Source organism: Narcine bancroftii, chromosome 1 (assembly GCF_036971445.1).
Source record: "Narcine bancroftii isolate sNarBan1 chromosome 1, sNarBan1.hap1, whole genome shotgun sequence".
Lineage (NCBI taxonomy): Eukaryota > Metazoa > Chordata > Chondrichthyes > Torpediniformes > Narcinidae > Narcine > Narcine bancroftii.
In genome coordinates this window covers 126,645,856-126,662,881 of record NC_091469.1, presented here as the reverse complement: position 1 = coordinate 126,662,881, position 17,026 = coordinate 126,645,856, and the positions used below count along the sequence as shown (strand labels likewise).

Genomic DNA, 17,026 nt, shown 5'->3' with positions numbered 1-17,026 from the left:
GAGACGGGGTGGGGGGGCAGTGAAGAGACGGGGTGGGGGGGGCAGTGAAGAGACGGGGTGGGGGGGGGCAGTGAAGAGACGGGGTGGGGGGGCAGTGAAGAGACGGGGTGGGGGGGGCAGTGAAGAGACGGGGGTGGGGGGGGGCAGTGAAGAGACGGGGTGGGGGGGGCAGTGAAGAGACGGGGTGGGGGGTGCAGTGAAGAGACGGGGTGGGGGGGGCAGTGAAGAGACGGGGTGGGGGGGGCAGTGAAGAGACGGGGTGGGGGGGCAGTGAAGAGACGGGGGTGGGGGGGGGCAGTGAAGAAGACGGGGTGGGGGGGCAGTGAAGAGACGGGGTGGGGGGGGCAGTGAAGAGACGGGGTGGGGGGGGCAGTGAAGAGACGGGGTGGGGGGGCAGTGAAGAGACGGGGTGGGGGGGGCAGTGAAGAGACGGGGTGGGGGGGGCAGTGAAGAGACGGGGTGGGGGGGGGCAGTGAAGAGACGGGGTGGGGGGGGCAGTGAAGAGACGGGGTGGGGGGGGCAGTGAAGAGACGGGGGTGGGGGGGGCAGTGAAGAGACGGGGTGGGGGGGCAGTGAAGAGACGGGTGGGGGGGGCAGTGAAGAGACGGGGTGGGGGGGGCAGTGGAAGAGACGGGGTGGGGGGGGCAGTGAAGAGACGGGTGGGGGGGGCAGTGAAGAGACGGGGTGGGGGGGGCAGTGAAGAGACGGGGTGGGGGGGGGCAGTGAAGAGACGGGGTGGGGGGGCAGTGAAGAGACGGGGTGGGGGGGCAGTGAAGAGACGGGGGGGGGCAGTGAAGAGACGGGGGGGGCTGACGTTGGGGGGGCTGGACGTTTGGGGGGGGCTGACGTTGGGGGGGCTGACGTTGGGGGGGCTGACGTTGGGGGGGGCTGACGTTGGGGGTGGCTGACGTTGGGGGGGCTGACGTTGGGGGGGGCTGACGTTGGGGGGGCTGACGTTGGGGGGGGCTGACGTTGGGGGGGGCTGACGTTGGGGGGGGCTGACGTTTGGGGGGGGCTGACGTTGGGGGGGGCTGACGTTGGGGGGGGGGGGCTGACGTTGGGGGGGGCTGACGTTGGGGGGGCTGACGTTGGGGGGGGCTGACGTTGGGGGGGGCTGACGTTGGGGGGGGCTGACGTTGGGGGGGGCTGACGTTGGGGGGGGCTGACGTTGGGGGGGGGCTGACGTTGGGGGGGCTGACGTTGGGGGGGGCTGACGTTGGGGGGGCTGACGTTGGGGGGGCTGACGTTGGGGGGGTGGGGGGGGCTGACGTTGGGGGGGGCTGACGTTGGGGGGGGCTGACGTTGGGGGGGGCTGACGTTGGGGGGGGCTGACGTTGGGGGGGGCTGACGTTGGGGGGGGCTGACGTTGGGGGGGGCTGACGTTGGGGGGGGCTGACGTTGGGGGGGGCTGACGTTGGGGGGGGCTGACGTTGGGGGGGGCTGACGTTGGGGGGGGCTGACGTTGGGGGGGCTGACGTTGGGGGGGGGGCTGACGTTGGGGGGGCTGACGTTGGGGGGGCTGACGTTGGGGGGGCTGACGTTGGGGGGGGCTGACGTTGGGGGGGGCTGACGTTGGGGGGGCTGACGTTGGGGGGGCTGACGTTGGGGGGGGCTGACGTTGGGGGGGCTGACGTTGGGGGGGCTGACGTTGGGGGGGGCTGACGTTGGGGGGCTGACGTTGGGGGGGCTGACGTTGGGGGGGCTGACGTTGGGGGGGCTGACGTTGGGGGGGGCTGACGTTGGGGGGGGCTGACGTTGGGGGGGCTGACGTTGGGGGGGCTGACGTTGGGGGGGGCTGACGTTGGGGGGGGCTGACGTTGGGGGGGGCTGACGTTGGGGGGGGCTGACGTTGGGGGGGGCTGACGTTGGGGGGGGGCTGACGTTGGGGGGGGCTGACGTTGGGGGGGGCTGACGTTGGGGGGGCTGACGTTGGGGGGGGCTGACGTTGGGGGGGGCTGACGTTGGGGGGGGCTGACGTTGGGGGGGGCTGACGTTGGGGGGGCTGACGTTGGGGGGCTGACGTTGGGGGGGCTGACGTTGGGGGGGGCTGACGTTGGGGGGGCTGACGTTGGGGGGGGCTGACGTTGGGGGGGGCTGACGTTGGGGGGGGCTGACGTTGGGGGGGGCTGACGTTGGGGGGGGCTGACGTTGGGGGGGGCTGACGTTGGGGGGGGCTGACGTTGGGGGGGGCTGACGTTGGGGGGGGCTGACGTTGGGGGGGGGCTGACGTTGGGGGGGGCTGACGTTGGGGGGGGCTGACGTTGGGGGGGGCTGACGTTGGGGGGGGCTGACGTTGGGGGGGGCTGACGTTGGGGGGGGCTGACGTTGGGGGGGGCTGACGTTGGGGGGGCTGACGTTGGGGGGGGCTGACGTTGGGGGGGGCTGACGTTGGGGGGGGCTGACGTTGGGGGGGGCTGACGTTGGGGGGGCTGACGTTGGGGGGGGCTGACGTTGGGGGGGGCTGACGTTGGGGGGGGCTGACGTTGGGGGGGGCTGACGTTGGGGGGGGCTGACGTTGGGGGGGCTGACGTTGGGGGGGCTGACGTTGGGGGGGGCTGACGTTGGGGGGGCTGACGTTGGGGGGGGCTGACGTTGGGGGGGGCTGACGTTGGGGGGGGCTGACGTTGGGGGGGGGCTGACGTTGGGGGGGGCTGACGTTGGGGGGGCTGACGTTGGGGGGGGCTGACGTTGGGGGGGGCTGACGTTGGGGGGGGCTGACGTTGGGGGGGGCTGACGTTGGGGGGGGCTGACGTTGGGGGGGGCTGACGTTGGGGGGGGCTGACGTTGGGGGGGGCTGACGTTGGGGGGGCTGACGTTGGGGGGGCTGACGTTGGGGGGGGCTGACGTTGGGGGGGGCTGACGTTGGGGGGGGCTGACGTTGGGGGGGGCTGACGTTGGGGGGGGCTGACGTTGGGGGGGGCTGACGTTGGGGGGGGCTGACGTTGGGGGGGGCTGACGTTGGGGGGGGCTGACGTTGGGGGGGGCTGACGTTGGGGGGGCTGACGTTGGGGGGGCTGACGTTGGGGGGGGCTGACGTTGGGGGGGGGCTGACGTTGGGGGGGGCTGACGTTGGGGGGGGCTGACGTTGGGGGGGGCTGACGTTGGGGGGGGCTGACGTTGGGGGGGGCTGACGTTGGGGGGGCTGACGTTGGGGGGGCTGACGTTGGGGGGGGCTGACGTTGGGGGGGGCTGACGTTGGGGGGGCTGACGTTGGGGGGGGCTGACGTTGGGGGGGGCTGACGTTGGGGGGGGCTGACGTTGGGGGGGCTGACGTTGGGGGGGCTGACGTTGGGGGGGGCTGACGTTGGGGGGGGCTGACGTTGGGGGGGGCTGACGTTGGGGGGGGCTGACGTTGGGGGGGGCTGACGTTGGGGGGGGCTGACGTTGGGGGGGGCTGACGTTGGGGGGGGCTGACGTTGGGGGGGGCTGACGTTGGGGGGGCTGACGTTGGGGGGGGCTGACGTTGGGGGGGGCTGACGTTGGGGGGGGCTGACGTTGGGGGGGCTGACGTTGGGGGGGGCTGACGTTGGGGGGGGCTGACGTTGGGGGGGGCTGACGTTGGGGGGGGCTGGGGGGCTGACGTTGGGGGGGCTGACGTTGGGGGGGGCTGACGTTGGGGGGGGCTGACGTTGGGGGGGCTGACGTTGGGGGGGGCTGACGTTGGGGGGGGCTGACGTTGGGGGGGGCTGACGTTGGGGGGGGGCTGACGTTGGGGGGCTGACGTTGGGGGGGCTGACGTTGGGGGGCTGACGTTGGGGGGGGCTGACGTTGGGGGGGGCTGACGTTGGGGGGGGCTGACGTTGGGGGGGGCTGACGTTGGGGGGGGCTGACGTTGGGGGGGGCTGACGTTGGGGGGGGCTGACGTTGGGGGGGGGCTGACGTTGGGGGGGGCTGACGTTGGGGGGGCTGACGTTGGGGGGGGCTGACGTTGGGGGGGGCTGACGTTGGGGGGGCTGACGTTGGGGGGGGCTGACGTTGGGGGGGCTGACGTTGGGGGGGCTGACGTTGGGGGGGGCTGACGTTGGGGGGGGGCTGACGTTGGGGGGGGCTGACGTTGGGGGGGCTGACGTTGGGGGGGGCTGACGTTGGGGGGGGCTGACGTTGGGGGGGGCTGACGTTGGGGGGGCTGACGTTGGGGGGGGCTGACGTTGGGGGGCTGACGTTGGGGGGGCTGACGTTGGGGGGGGCTGACGTTGGGGGGGGCTGACGTTGGGGGGGGCTGACGTTGGGGGGCTGACGTGGGGGGGCTGACGTTGGGGGGGGCTGACGTTGGGGGGGCTGACGTTGGGGGGGGCTGACGTTGGGGGGGCTGACGTTGGGGGGGGCTGACGTTGGGGGGGGCTGACGTTGGGGGGGGCTGACGTTGGGGGGGGCTGACGTTGGGGGGGGCTGACGTTGGGGGGGGCTGACGTTGGGGGGGGCTGACGTTGGGGGGGGCTGACGTTGGGGGGGGCTGACGTTGGGGGGGCTGACGTTGGGGGGGGGCTGACGTTGGGGGGGGCTGACGTTGGGGGGGGCTGACGTTGGGGGGGCTGACGTTGGGGGGGGGCTGACGTTGGGGGGGCTGACGTTGGGGGGGGCTGACGTTGGGGGCTGACGTTGGGGGGGCTGACGTTGGGGGGGGCTGACGTTGGGGGGGGCTGACGTTGGGGGGGGCTGACGTTGGGGGGGGCTGACGTTGGGGGGGGCTGACGTTGGGGGGGCTGACGTTGGGGGGGGCTGACGTTGGGGGGGGCTGACGTTGGGGGGGGCTGACGTTGGGGGGGGCTGACGTTGGGGGGGGCTGACGTTGGGGGGGGCTGACGTTGGGGGGGGGCTGACGTTGGGGGGGGCTGACGTTGGGGGGGGCTGACGTTGGGGGGGGCTGACGTTGGGGGGGGCTGACGTTGGGGGGGGCTGACGTTGGGGGGGGCTGACGTTGGGGGGGGCTGACGTTGGGGGGGGCTGACGTTGGGGGGGCTGACGTTGGGGGGGGCTGACGTTGGGGGGGGCTGACGTTGGGGGGGGGCTGACGTTGGGGGGGGCTGACGTTGGGGGGGGCTGACGTTGGGGGGGGCTGACGTTGGGGGGGGGGCTGACGTTGGGGGGGGCTGACGTTGGGGGGGGCTGACGTTGGGGGGGGCTGACGTTGGGGGGGGCTGACGTTGGGGGGGGCTGACGTTGGGGGGGGGCTGACGTTGGGGGGGGCTGACGTTGGGGGGGGCTGACGTTGGGGGGGCTGACGTTGGGGGGGGCTGACGTTGGGGGGGGCTGACGTTGGGGGGGGCTGACGTTGGGGGGGGCTGACGTTGGGGGGGGCTGACGTTGGGGGGGGGCTGACGTTGGGGGGGGCTGACGTTGGGGGGGGCTGACGTTGGGGGGGGCTGACGTTGGGGGGGGCTGACGTTGGGGGGGGCTGACGTTGGGGGGGGCTGACGTTGGGGGGGGCTGACGTTGGGGGGGGCTGACGTTGGGGGGGGCTGACGTTGGGGGGGGCTGACGTTGGGGGGGGCTGACGTTGGGGGGGGCTGACGTTGGGGGGGGCTGACGTTGGGGGGGGCTGACGTTGGGGGGGGCTGACGTTGGGGGGGCTGACGTTGGGGGGGGCTGACGTTGGGGGGGGCTGACGTTGGGGGGGGCTGACGTTGGGGGGGGCTGACGTTGGGGGGGGCTGACGTTGGGGGGGGGCTGACGTTGGGGGGCTGACGTTGGGGGGGGCTGACGTTGGGGGGGGCTGACGTTGGGGGGGGCTGACGTTGGGGGGGCTGACGTTGGGGGGGGCTGACGTTGGGGGGGGCTGACGTTGGGGGGGGGCTGACGTTGGGGGGGGCTGACGTTGGGGGGGGCTGACGTTGGGGGGGGCTGACGTTGGGGGGGGCTGACGTTGGGGGGGGCTGACGTTGGGGGGGCTGACGTTGGGGGGCGTTGGGTTGGGGGGGCTGACGTTGGGGGGGGCTGACGTTGGGGGGGGCTGACGTTGGGGGGGGCTGACGTTGGGGGGGCTGAAGTTGGGGGGGGCTGAAGTTGGGGGGGGCTGAAGTTGGGGGGGGCTGAAGTTGGGGGGGGCTGAAGTTGGGGGGGGGCTGAAGTTGGGGGGGGCTGAAGTTGGGGGGGGCTGAAGTTGGGGGGGGCTGAAGTTGGGGGGGGCTGAAGTTGGGGGGGGGGCTTGAAGTTGGGGGGGGCTGAAGTTGGGGGGGGCTGAAGTTGGGGGGGGGCTGAAGTTGGGGGGGCTGAAGTTGGGGGGGCTGAAGTTGGGGGGGGCTGAAGTTGGGGGGGGCTGAAGTTGGGGGGGGGCTGAAGTTGGGGGGCTGAAGTTGGGGGGGCTGAAGTTGGGGGGGGCTGAAGTTGGGGGGGGCTGAGTTGGGGGGCTGAAGTTGGGGGGGGCTGAAGTTGGGGGGGGGCTGAAGTTGGGGGGGGCTGAAGTTGGGGGGGGCTGAAGTTGGGGGGTGGCTGAAGTTGGGGGGGGCTGAAGTTGGGGGGGCTGAAGTTGGGGGGGGGCTGAAGTTGGGGGGGGCTGAAGTTGGGGGGGCTGAAGTTGGGGGGGGCTGAAGTTGGGGGGGGCTGAAGTTGGGGGGGGCTGAAGTTGGGGGGGGCTGAAGTTGGGGGGGGCTGAAGTTGGGGGGGGCTGAAGTTGGGGGGGGCTGAAGTTGGGGGGGGCTGAAGTTGGGGGGGGCTGAAGTTGGGGGGGGCTGAAGTTGGGGGGGGCTGAAGTTGTGGGGGGCTGAAGTTGGGGGGGGCTGAAGTTGGGGGGGGGCTGAAGTGGGGGGGGGCTGAAGTTGGGGGGGGCTGAAGTTGGGGGGGGCTGAAGTTGGGGGGGGCTGAAGTTGGGGGGGGCTGAAGTTGGGGGGGCTGAAGTTGGGGGGGGCTGAAGTTGGGGGGGGGCTGGAGTTGGGGGGGGCTGGAGTTGGGGGGGGCTGAAGTTGGGGGGGGCTGAAGTTGGGGGGGCTGAAGTTGGGGGGGGCTGAAGTTGGGGGGGGCTGAAGTTGGGGGGGGGCTGAAGTTGGGGGGGGGCTGAAGTTGGGGGGGGCTGAAGTTGGGGGGGGGCTGAAGTTGGGGGGGGCTGAAGTTGGGGGGGCTGAAGTTGGGGGGGGCTGAAGATGGTGGGGGGGGCTGAAGTTGGGGGGGGGCTGAAGTTGGGGGGGGCTGAAGTTGGGGGGGGGCTGAAGTTGGGGGGGGCTGAAGTTGGGGGGGGCTGAAGTTGGGGGGGGCTGAAGTTGGGGGGGGCTGAAGTTGGGGGGGCTGAAGTTGGGGGGGGCTGAAGTTGGGGGGGGCTGAAGTTGGGGGGGGCTGAAGTTGGGGGGGGCTGAAGTTGGGGGGGGCTGAAGTTGGGGGGGTGCTGAAGTTGGGGGGGGGCTGAAGTTGGGGGGGGGCTGAAGTTGGGGGGGGCTGAAGTTGGGGGGGGCTGAAGTTGGGGGGGGCTGAAGTTGGGGGGGGCTGAAGTTGGGGGGGGCTGAAGTTGGGGGGGCTGAGTTGGGGGGGGCTGAAGTTGGGGGGGGCTGAAGTTGGGGGGGGCTGAAGTTGGGGGGGGCTGAAGTTGGGGGGGCTTGAAGTTGGGGGGGGCTGAAGTTGGGGGGGGCTGAAGTTGGGGGGGGCTGAAGTTGGGGGGGCTGAAGTTGGGGGGGGCTGAAGTTGGGGGGGGCTGAAGTGGGGGGGCTGAAGTTGGGGGGGCTGAAGTTGGGGGGGGGCTGAAGTTGGGGGGGGCTGAAGTTGGGGGGGCTGAAGTTGGGGGGGGCTGAAGTTGGGGGGGGCTGAAGTTGGGGGGGGCTGAAGTTGGGGGGGCTGAAGTTGGGGGGGCTGAAGTTGGGGGGGCTGAAGTTGGGGGGGCTGAAGTGGGGGGGGCTGAAGTTGGGGGGGGGATGAAGTTGGGGGGGGGATGAAGTTGGGGGGGATGAAGTTGGGGGGATGAAGTGGGGGGGATGAAGTTGGGGGGGGGATGAAGTTGGGGGGGGATGAAGTTGGGGGGGGATGAAGTTGGGGGGGATGAAGTTGGGGGGGGATGAAGTTGGGGGGGATTGAAGTTGGGGGGGATGAAGTTGGGGGGATGAAGTTGGGGGGGATGAAGTTGGGGGGGATGAAGTTGGGGGGGATGAAGTTGGGGGGGATGAAGTTGGGGGGGATGAAGTTGGGGGGGGATGAAGTTGGGGGGGGGATGAAGTTGGGGGGGGATGAAGTTGGGGGGGGATGAAGTTGGGGGGGGATGAAGTTGGGGGGGGATGAAGTTGGGGGGGGATGAAGTTGGGGGGGGATGAAGTTGGGGGGGGGATGAAGTTGGGGGGGGTGAAGTGGGGGGGGTGAAGTTGGGGGGGGTGAAGTTGGGGGGGGTGAAGTTGGGGGGGGTGAAGTTGGGGGGGGTGAAGTTGGGGGGGGGTGAAGTTGGGGGGGGGTGAAGTTGGGGGGGGGTGAAGTTGGGGGGGGGTGAAGTTGGGGGGGGGTGAAGTTGGGGGGGGTGAAGTTGGGGGGGGGGTGAAGTTGGGGGGGGGTTGAAGTTGGGGGGGGGTGAAGTTGGGGGGGGGTGAAGTGGGGGGGGGGTGAAGTGGGGGGGGATGAAGTGGGGGGGGGATGAAGTGGGGGGGGGATGAAGTGGGGGGGGGATGAAGTGGGGGGGGGATGAAGTGGGGGGGGGATGAAGTGGGGGGGGGGATGAAGTGGGGGGGGGAATGAAGTGGGGGGGGGGATGAAGTGGGGGGGGGATGAAGTGGGGGGGGGATGAAGTGGGGGGGGATGAAGTGGGGGGGGGATGAAGTGGGGGGGGGGATGAAGTGGGGGGGGGGATGAAGTGGGGGGGGGATGAAGTGGGGGGGGGATGAAGTGGGGGGGGGGGATGAAGTTGGGGGGGGATGAAGTTGGGGGGGATGAAGTTGGGGGGGGGATGAAGTTGGGGGGGGGAATGAAGTTGGGGGGGGGGGGAAAATGGCTGAGAGACCGACAGAGGGTGGAGGTTGAGGTCGGGAAACCTGGACAGAGCTTCCTCCAGGAGTTTGGTTTATTTCCCCCCCCGCCGTCCTTACTTGGTACGTTCCTCACACCGGTTGCAACGAGCTCATCTCCCGTCCAGGGAAAAGAACGTCCCGCCTTCTTTCCCACCGACCCACCGTCGCCGCCACTCCACTCGAAATTCAACCGTCGCGCCGACTCGACCACGGGGCCGGCCCCACGAGCCGCCCGCCATCAGGCCATTGGCGGCCATCTCTGATGGACGTCTCCTCCAACCAACCCCAGACGTGTCCTGACGCAGAGGCCCCGCCTTCTTTCCCTCCCCCTCGACCCATGCGCACCACGGGTCGGCGCCCAGCAGAGTCGGGGGTGACGGTGGTGGGGAATGGATGCGGGAGCGGCTCCAAGCGCAGAGTAAGAGGATGAATTATCGGCGTCCGTGTTCGGAGAGTGGCGGGAGATGGTAAAATGGAGGGAGGGACGGGGGTTTTCTCTCTCTCTCTCCCTCCGAGGGCTTTCGGAAGGTGGGAGTGCGCGGTGTGGGAGCCCTCGCCTCGGAGGGGGAGGGGGAGGGGACTGAACGCTGCAGATCGTCGAGGACGAGGCCGCAATGCCTGTTGGTCCGTATCCGTGGACAGGGTCAGCTTGGCGACGAGCGGCCGCTTTCGTTGGGGCCCATCCGCCATTAAATCGAGATGCTGGGGGTTCGAAGCTGGAGACTGACGCCCACCGTGCGGGTGGTCTCCTCCTCCTCCTCCTCCTCAGAATTTGGCTCACGAAATTTGGGCAGCGTCTCGGTGCAAACATTTCCCGAAGCCACCGGACAAAGTAAATGAAGACCGCGCAAGGAAAGGGCAGGGTCTGTGATCTGATGGCAGAGGGTCGGCCTTGTGCCACCGGATTGCTCGTCTTCAGGCTCCTGTACCCTTTCCCCGACGGTAGCCTGGGGGGTGGGTGCACCCTAGAGGATATGGGCTGCATTCTTAAGACACCGCCTCTTGTACGTGTTGTTGGGTGGATGTGAGGGATCCCCTGGCATCATTTTGAGATTAAGCCTGTGGGAAACAGAAGTACCTTCACAGAATTTGCTCGAGACAAAAATTGAGAACTAAGAACTTTTATTATACTATTAGAACAATGCAAAGTTGGGTGCTTCCCCTTACCCTGGGAATACACACAGATACTGAGGCTGACCCAACTTTTATACATTTCATTTCAGTACAGAGATACCTTCCCCCTAACATTCTTCTGCCTCCTGGATTGGTTTAGCATTAGGTAATTCTGCCCACGTGGATTCTAACTTCTTATCAGTTTATGTGCCTTCCTGCAAACTTGTTAGCCAGGAAATATCATGCCTTTGTTCTTTACTCATTAATCAATCCCCAAGACTTGCTAAAGCTATTTACTTGCTATCCTGTTTTGAAGATCCTTATTTTATTATACTTTTATAACCCTTCCTCCCATTCCAGCATCCCTTCACCCTGATTTAACCCATAATACTTCATTTCTAATGAGCACTTGCTTGACTCCTCACATTCCAGTATCCCTTCACCTTAAGTTAACCCATAATACTTCATTCTTAATTAGCACTTGCTTGACTCCTCCCATTCCAGCATCCCTTCACCCTGATTTAACCCATAATACTTCATTTCTAATGAGCACTTGCTTGACTCCTCACATTCCAGTATCCCATCACCTTAAGTTAACCCATAATACTTGATTCTTAATTTGCACTTGCTTGACTCCTCACATTCCAGTATCCCTTACAAGCCCACCAGATGGTGTCCGTCTCTAGCTTTCTCCTTCAGGGAAGGTCCTGACCCAAAACGTTGACTGACTATTTCTATCCATGGATGCTGTGTGAACCTCCAGACTTCTTCGCTCACTCAAGATTCTAGCTTATGCATGTGTTCCCCACCCCCCCCCCCCCCCCGTGGATTCTTTTATTGGTTCAATAATTTTTAAATTTATTTTCAAGTGCCATTCTATCTCTCGACTTGATTTTCTCCATTTTTTTTGTCAGATCTCCCATCTGTCCAGGGACCCTGTTTGTTCCTTTAATGACTAAACAACTGAACGTGGCAGCCTGTTTTGTTATGAGCCCAGAGGACCCCAAAAGCAGTGGATATTCACCAAGGCAAATGGTTACTTAAACAAAAGTTGCTTTTAATTATCTTTAAACATGAAAATAAAATCAAACTTTAACTTATCTCTATTGACTTACTTAACCTAACTTAAATCCCTTCTAATTTTAAGTGGACGTGTATGTAATGTGTGTGTAAGTTCAGAAAAGTTCTTTGGTTCATAGTCCAATCTCACTTCTCACTCCTCCAAGTTCACTGGTTGCGGGCAATTCTTATTCTGTGCACAGAATTTAACATCAAAAAGTTCACCAGGCTTTGGTGCTTGAAAGGTAAATGGTTACTGCTCAGGAAGGTTCAGAGAGAGATTTGTTGTTTGCTTTTTAATCAGTCACTTCAGTGTCTTGCTGGTGAAACGTGCCCCTTCAGGGTTCTCCAGATGATGACCTCTTTCTTTCAGGTCACTATAGAGTTCCTTTCTGTTTCTCTTATTTCAAGTGAAACATTAGACAGCCCGTCCTCTACTCTTGCATGAACCACAAGGCCTTTGACCAGGCTTTCTAACAAAATGGGGCCTTCCAAAAGCTTTTCCAGTTTGTCCTGTTCCAGTTCCTGCTGGTGTCTGCTGGTTATAACACTGTACAAGTGATCTGTCTCTCTTTCCCTCTCTGAGAGAAAAGCCTGTCTGATTCTCTCTGCTTGCAAAACACATGACCCTCTCAGAACAGCAAATTCTCTTCCAGACAGCAGTGGATCTGGCATGCTCTTTCATCTGTTGCCTTTTGCAAACTACAATCCATTAATGAAGTCTCTTGAGCACTCTTCAAATGCTCTTGCAAAAGCTCTGGGGCTGATATGTCTACCATGGGGTAGAGCTCCAGTATTTTAAATGAGATCTGTTTTAAAGTGTTTGTATGTGACCTACTCTAACAAACCTTTCCCAATTTATCTCCCCAAAACATATCTATATACTCTGTCACAGTTTAAAAAAATATATATACACACACACATTAAATATTTATATATATATTTTTTAATATATATATATATATTAAAAAAAAATATATATATATATATAAAAAATTTTCTAATATGAGATAACTTGGTCTTTGTTTATCTTTGTATCAGGACTGCCTATTCGTACATTCCATTCCTCTGTTTTTTTTTGTTTTAATTTGCATATTCTGCCATATTCAACACATCACAGACGACATGGACCTTAACTGTCCTTATTGTTTGTCCATCATTGTATCCTAATTATTTCCTTTGTACCACCCATTGTGTTCACCAATCTTCTCTGCTAGTTGGGTAAATTGGATTTCTCTCCTCAGTTTTGATTAATGATTTTCAACCTGTAATGTTAAGTGGTTCATCTTTCTACAGATGCTGCTTGACTGGTTGAATGCTTCCAGAATTTCTGTTTTTGTAACAGGAAACAAAGTAGAAATGTTTTTTTATTTAGGTTGGGAAGATAATAATTTATGATACGTCAAAGTGATTGGTACTGGGACTTCAACATTAAAAAGGCTCCAAATATTGGTTGCTAAATTTGCAGATGATTTGGTTTTTTTGTGTCAATTTACAAAATGAAAATAAGGAGGTTATAAAAGGATGTAGGATAGGATAAGCAAATGTGCAAATATATAGTGACTTATTAATATATGAAAATGTTAAATTGTCCATTTTGGCAGATAAAATAAACAGGAAGCATATTGGCTAAATAATAGATTGCAAACTTGTTTGTACTGGCTAAGGGTGTCCTTGTGCATGTTTGCAAAAGGCTTGCAGATAGAGCAAGGGATTCGGAAAGCCAACCATATTAGTATTTTTTGTAAAGAAATTGAAAATTTAAAAATAGGGAGATTATAGAGTACACTAGCAGGATATCCAGTGTTGCCCAGGAGATGAAACGCTCAGTTGTTGACTACATGGTTGAAACAAAATACCAAAAAGACTTCATGGTAATTCTCAGCAGACTCTTGTCTGCTCATGGAATGCCTGGCAGCATCAGCACTGAGGTGGGCTTGGCTTTGTTGCTCAGTTTCCTGCTACCTGCTCCTTGCCAGTCTGAAGGCCTGAGCACTGAGATGGACCTGGTGTTGCTGTTCTGTTTCCTGTGCTATGGGTTATATTATGGTTATGGATAAATATGTTTTTAAAAGATAGATTATTGGGGGTGGGGTGGAAGTTGGTGTAGGTCACTTCACAAACCGAAACTTCACAAAAGACATCTCATTTAAAATGCAAGAGCTTTGCTGAAGCTCGACATTCAGGCTCCAGTTGGCTTTGCAAAAGACAATGGAACTGCTTTGGAAAGAATTTCAAAAGCAGGTGCAAATGGAAAAGTCCGGGCTCAAGTGCTGATATGATCTTTCAAGGATTGGGTTCAGAGCCCTGTAAGAAGTCATTTGCTTTTTACAAGCAGAGAGAGGAAAAAGCAAACAGGATCTCTCTCTCTCAGGGGGAGGGAGAGAGAGAGAGAGAGAGGTTGATTCTACAGTAGCAGTTGAGGCTGCAAGCTGGCAGGCTTGTTGGAAAAACCCTATTTTGAAGATGGGTTGTGAGTTCTGAGTTCAGCCTGTTCAAACCCCTTGTCCTTACAAGAGGAAATGGCTGGCTAGAGTATTCCTTCTGAAATAAGGGAAGCAAAAGGAACCCTGTGAAGACCTGGAAGAAGTTGTCATTTGGAAAACCCGTGTTGGGGCAAGTTTCTTCAGCAAGACACTGAAGTGACTGATTGGCGGAAATCAGTTTGTATGTGTCCAATGAGCAACAAATTTTCTCTCTGAAACCAACATGAGTGGTAACCATACATGTTAAATTCTGTGCACAGTATAATAATTGCCTGATACCTGGTGAACTTGGAGAAGTGAAAAGAGAATGATTGGACTGTGAAACAAAGAACTTTTCCTGAACATACACACATTACATACATGTGTCCTTAAAATTAGAAGGAAGTTCAGTTAGATTAAGTTAGGTTAATAGTAATAAGTTAAAGTTTGATCCTGTTTTCATGTTTAAAAAAAAATTAAAAGCAACTTTTGTTTAAGTAAACATTGTCTTGGTGAATTTTTATTGCTTCTGGGTTTTAATGAATTTCTATTGCCTCTGGGCCCATAACACCTGCTGTCTGTTCCATGCTTGTCTAGAGGCCTGAGTACGGAGGCAGGCCTGTTCTATTTCTTGCTGCATGCTCCTTGCATGTCTGGAAGCATCAACAGTGAGGCGAGACTGATGTTCCTCTGCTGTCTCTTGCTTTCTCCTTTATCTAACTCTTTGGGCTTGTGAAGAGCTTCTGCCAATGTTGCTTTTCTTTTTTGGGCCCATATTGAACTTGGTTTGGCCTATTGTTTTGATTCTGAATGTACACTGGTGCATAGCACTGTAAGTAATTGAGGTTTCCCTGGTGTAAGTTCAATTTTTTAAACTATTCAACTTCATATGGCCTTAAAGGTTAAATTCAATGTGGTCATGACATTCAGCATCAAATGTTACCACAATTATAGTAACCAATAATGCAAGTCAGTCCAAACTGGTTAAAAAACACTTTTGAACTTCATATGACCTTAAAGGTTAAATTCAATGTGATCATGACATTCAGCATCAAATGTTACCCGTGTCGTGTTGGGTTCAAACACACTCGTAATAAAAACTACCTTGATCCTGTTATTTTACCATACTCTTAGTGAATACCTACATGTGCAGGTATCCCCTGCTGGTCCTGAGCTCGCCAGATGCATAACTCTCCCGGATGCAGAAGTCCCGCCCCGTGATGTCATCAGCCCACTCAATGTCCCACCAATATTGTTACACCACATCCCCCTTACTTTGCATTCGAAGCCCCTTTTTCTGTGGCTTTATCCGCTGCAGTTACCTTCCACATTTAGGTTCAAATATACTTAAAACATTTACAATACAGAAGACCTTTTTGACTCTGGGTGTTTTACAGTCTTTACAGATTTAATCTCTGCAGCCTCTTCTCGGTCTGACCTCGTTCTTATTATTGCCAGGTGAACTCTTATGTTTCAGTCAGCAAAGACTCTGGACCTGCCTTTGTAGGAGTGTCCATTTCCAGCCAGAACTCTTGTTGTTTTTCACCTTGAAACTCTGGTATGGGATCGAGATGATGGCGATTCTGTCTCAGTGTCCCTTGTGGTCCGCTAACCATGTAAGACTGTGGGCTGTGGTGCACGGAAGTTATTGTACCTTGCTGACTTGCATCGGAGATCCACACATCATCTCCAGGTGTCAGCTTTTCCAGGTCGCTTGTTCCGTATCTCTTGTTATACCACTTCGCATCTGTATACCTCTTCTCCCTCTCTTTGTTCTGGAGTTGTAGCAGGTCTGGGAGTTCTAGCTGCAACTTCTCTGCAAGGGTCAGTAGAGTCAATTCGAAGGTGATGTCCCATTAGCAACTAGGCTAGACTGTAACTGTTGCTCAGCGGTGTGGCTCTGTGCACCAATGGTAAGGGTCTTTTGCTGCCTTGAGCATGTTCCTCACTGTTTGAACTGCTTGCTCTGCCTCTCTATTGCTTTGTGGATACTTGGGGCCACTGGTCACATGCTTGAACCCATAATCCACTGCAAAGGCTTTAATCTTTTGATCAGAGAATTGTGGACTGTTGTCGCTTACTAATGTTTCTGGAATACCGTGCCATCCAAACATTGATTTTAAATGAACAATTACATCAGTAGCTTGTGTCAGGCTAAGATGTGCTATTTCTATGAATCTTGAGAAATAGTCCACTAATAAATACTCTTTCCGCTGCACCACTAATAAATAAGTTTTCTCTCTAAGAGTGAATAAGTCTGTGCCAAATTTTTGCCGTGGCCTGTCCGGGAATTTACTCGACATTGCTGGCTCTCTTGCATTTATCCTTTCCTGGATGCACTCTCTGCACCTCAAGACAATTTCACTTATTTGATGACTCAGACCTGGCCACCACACTGTTTGACTGGCATGTTGTTGGCACTTTACAACCCCCTGATGGCCCTTGTGTATTTTTTTCAAGTACCTTGTTCTGCATGTTAGCTGGAATAACTAATCTCGTATTACGCAGGAGTAGTCCATTGTTCACACTCAGAACAGCCCTCTCTTGCCAGTAGTGTTTGACTGGTCCTTGTAACTGGTTTCTGTCTGGCCAGCCTTCAATGCAGTATTTCATAACCTGCACATACACACTGTCAGCGAATAGTTCCTTTCGGAGCTCTGTCAGATATCCTGCCTGTTTGAAGATTTTCCATCACCGTCTCAATGTAAATGTAGATGTCCTTCATGAGGTCTTTATTAGCACTCGTGGTTCTGTCTTGTAGTGGGGAGTGAGAGAGTGTATCTGCAGTTGTGAGGCTCTTCCCAGGTGTGTGTGAGATCGTGTATGAGTATGTCATCAGCCTCTATATCCATGGCAGTAGTGAATCCAGTGCTTGCCCACCTTGCAGATCTCACAAATGATTTGTGGTTCATCTCCAATTCAAAATGTAGTCCCAAAATAAAATTGTTGAATCTCTTGCAAGCACAAAGCAGTGCCAGTGCCTCTTTTTCCAGCTGCGCGTATCATTGCTCTGATTCTGTCAGTGATCTGGGAACATAAGCGATTGGTGACCAATTGTCTCCATTCTTCTGTAGTAATACTGCTCCCAGTCCATATGTTGAAGCTTCAGCTGATATTTTCAGTTGTCCATTTGGATCATACAACTGAAATACTGGTGTAGATGACTGCTCTCGTTTGAGGTTACTAAATGTCCTTTGTTGCTCATGTCTCCAGTGGACAACAGATCTCTCAGTGGTTTGTCCTTTTCAGCCAGGTTTGGTATGAACTTCCATATTTGGTACACCATACATAGGAAACTTCTGAGCTCGCTAATGTTTGTCGGCTTCTTCAGTCCTACACATCTCTTGTCTATCTGGGTCTGGTTTCATGCTGTCTGCTGAGATAATGTACCCCCCAGAAATTTTACCTGCCTTCTTCCAAACTCACACTTCGCCATGTTGAGAATGACCCCCTTTCTTTTCTGCTCATTCTAGGACTGCA

General features: G+C 58.4%; 1 protein-coding gene across 3 annotated transcripts in view; it reads right to left on the bottom strand.

The window, feature by feature from the left end:
* The window catches only part of LOC138744046 (uncharacterized), an 83,287-nt gene extending 74,206 nt beyond the window's left edge, over positions 1-9,081 (bottom strand). For 2 of the 3 annotated variants that reach the window (XM_069899565.1, XM_069899800.1), the window contains exon 1: positions 8,988-9,081. The gene's annotated coding sequence lies outside the window, so the exon portion shown is untranslated. The remainder of the gene's footprint in view (positions 1-8,987) is intronic. The other variant, XM_069899646.1, reaches the window with a different exon arrangement.
* Positions 9,082-17,026: the final 7,945 nt, after the last annotated feature.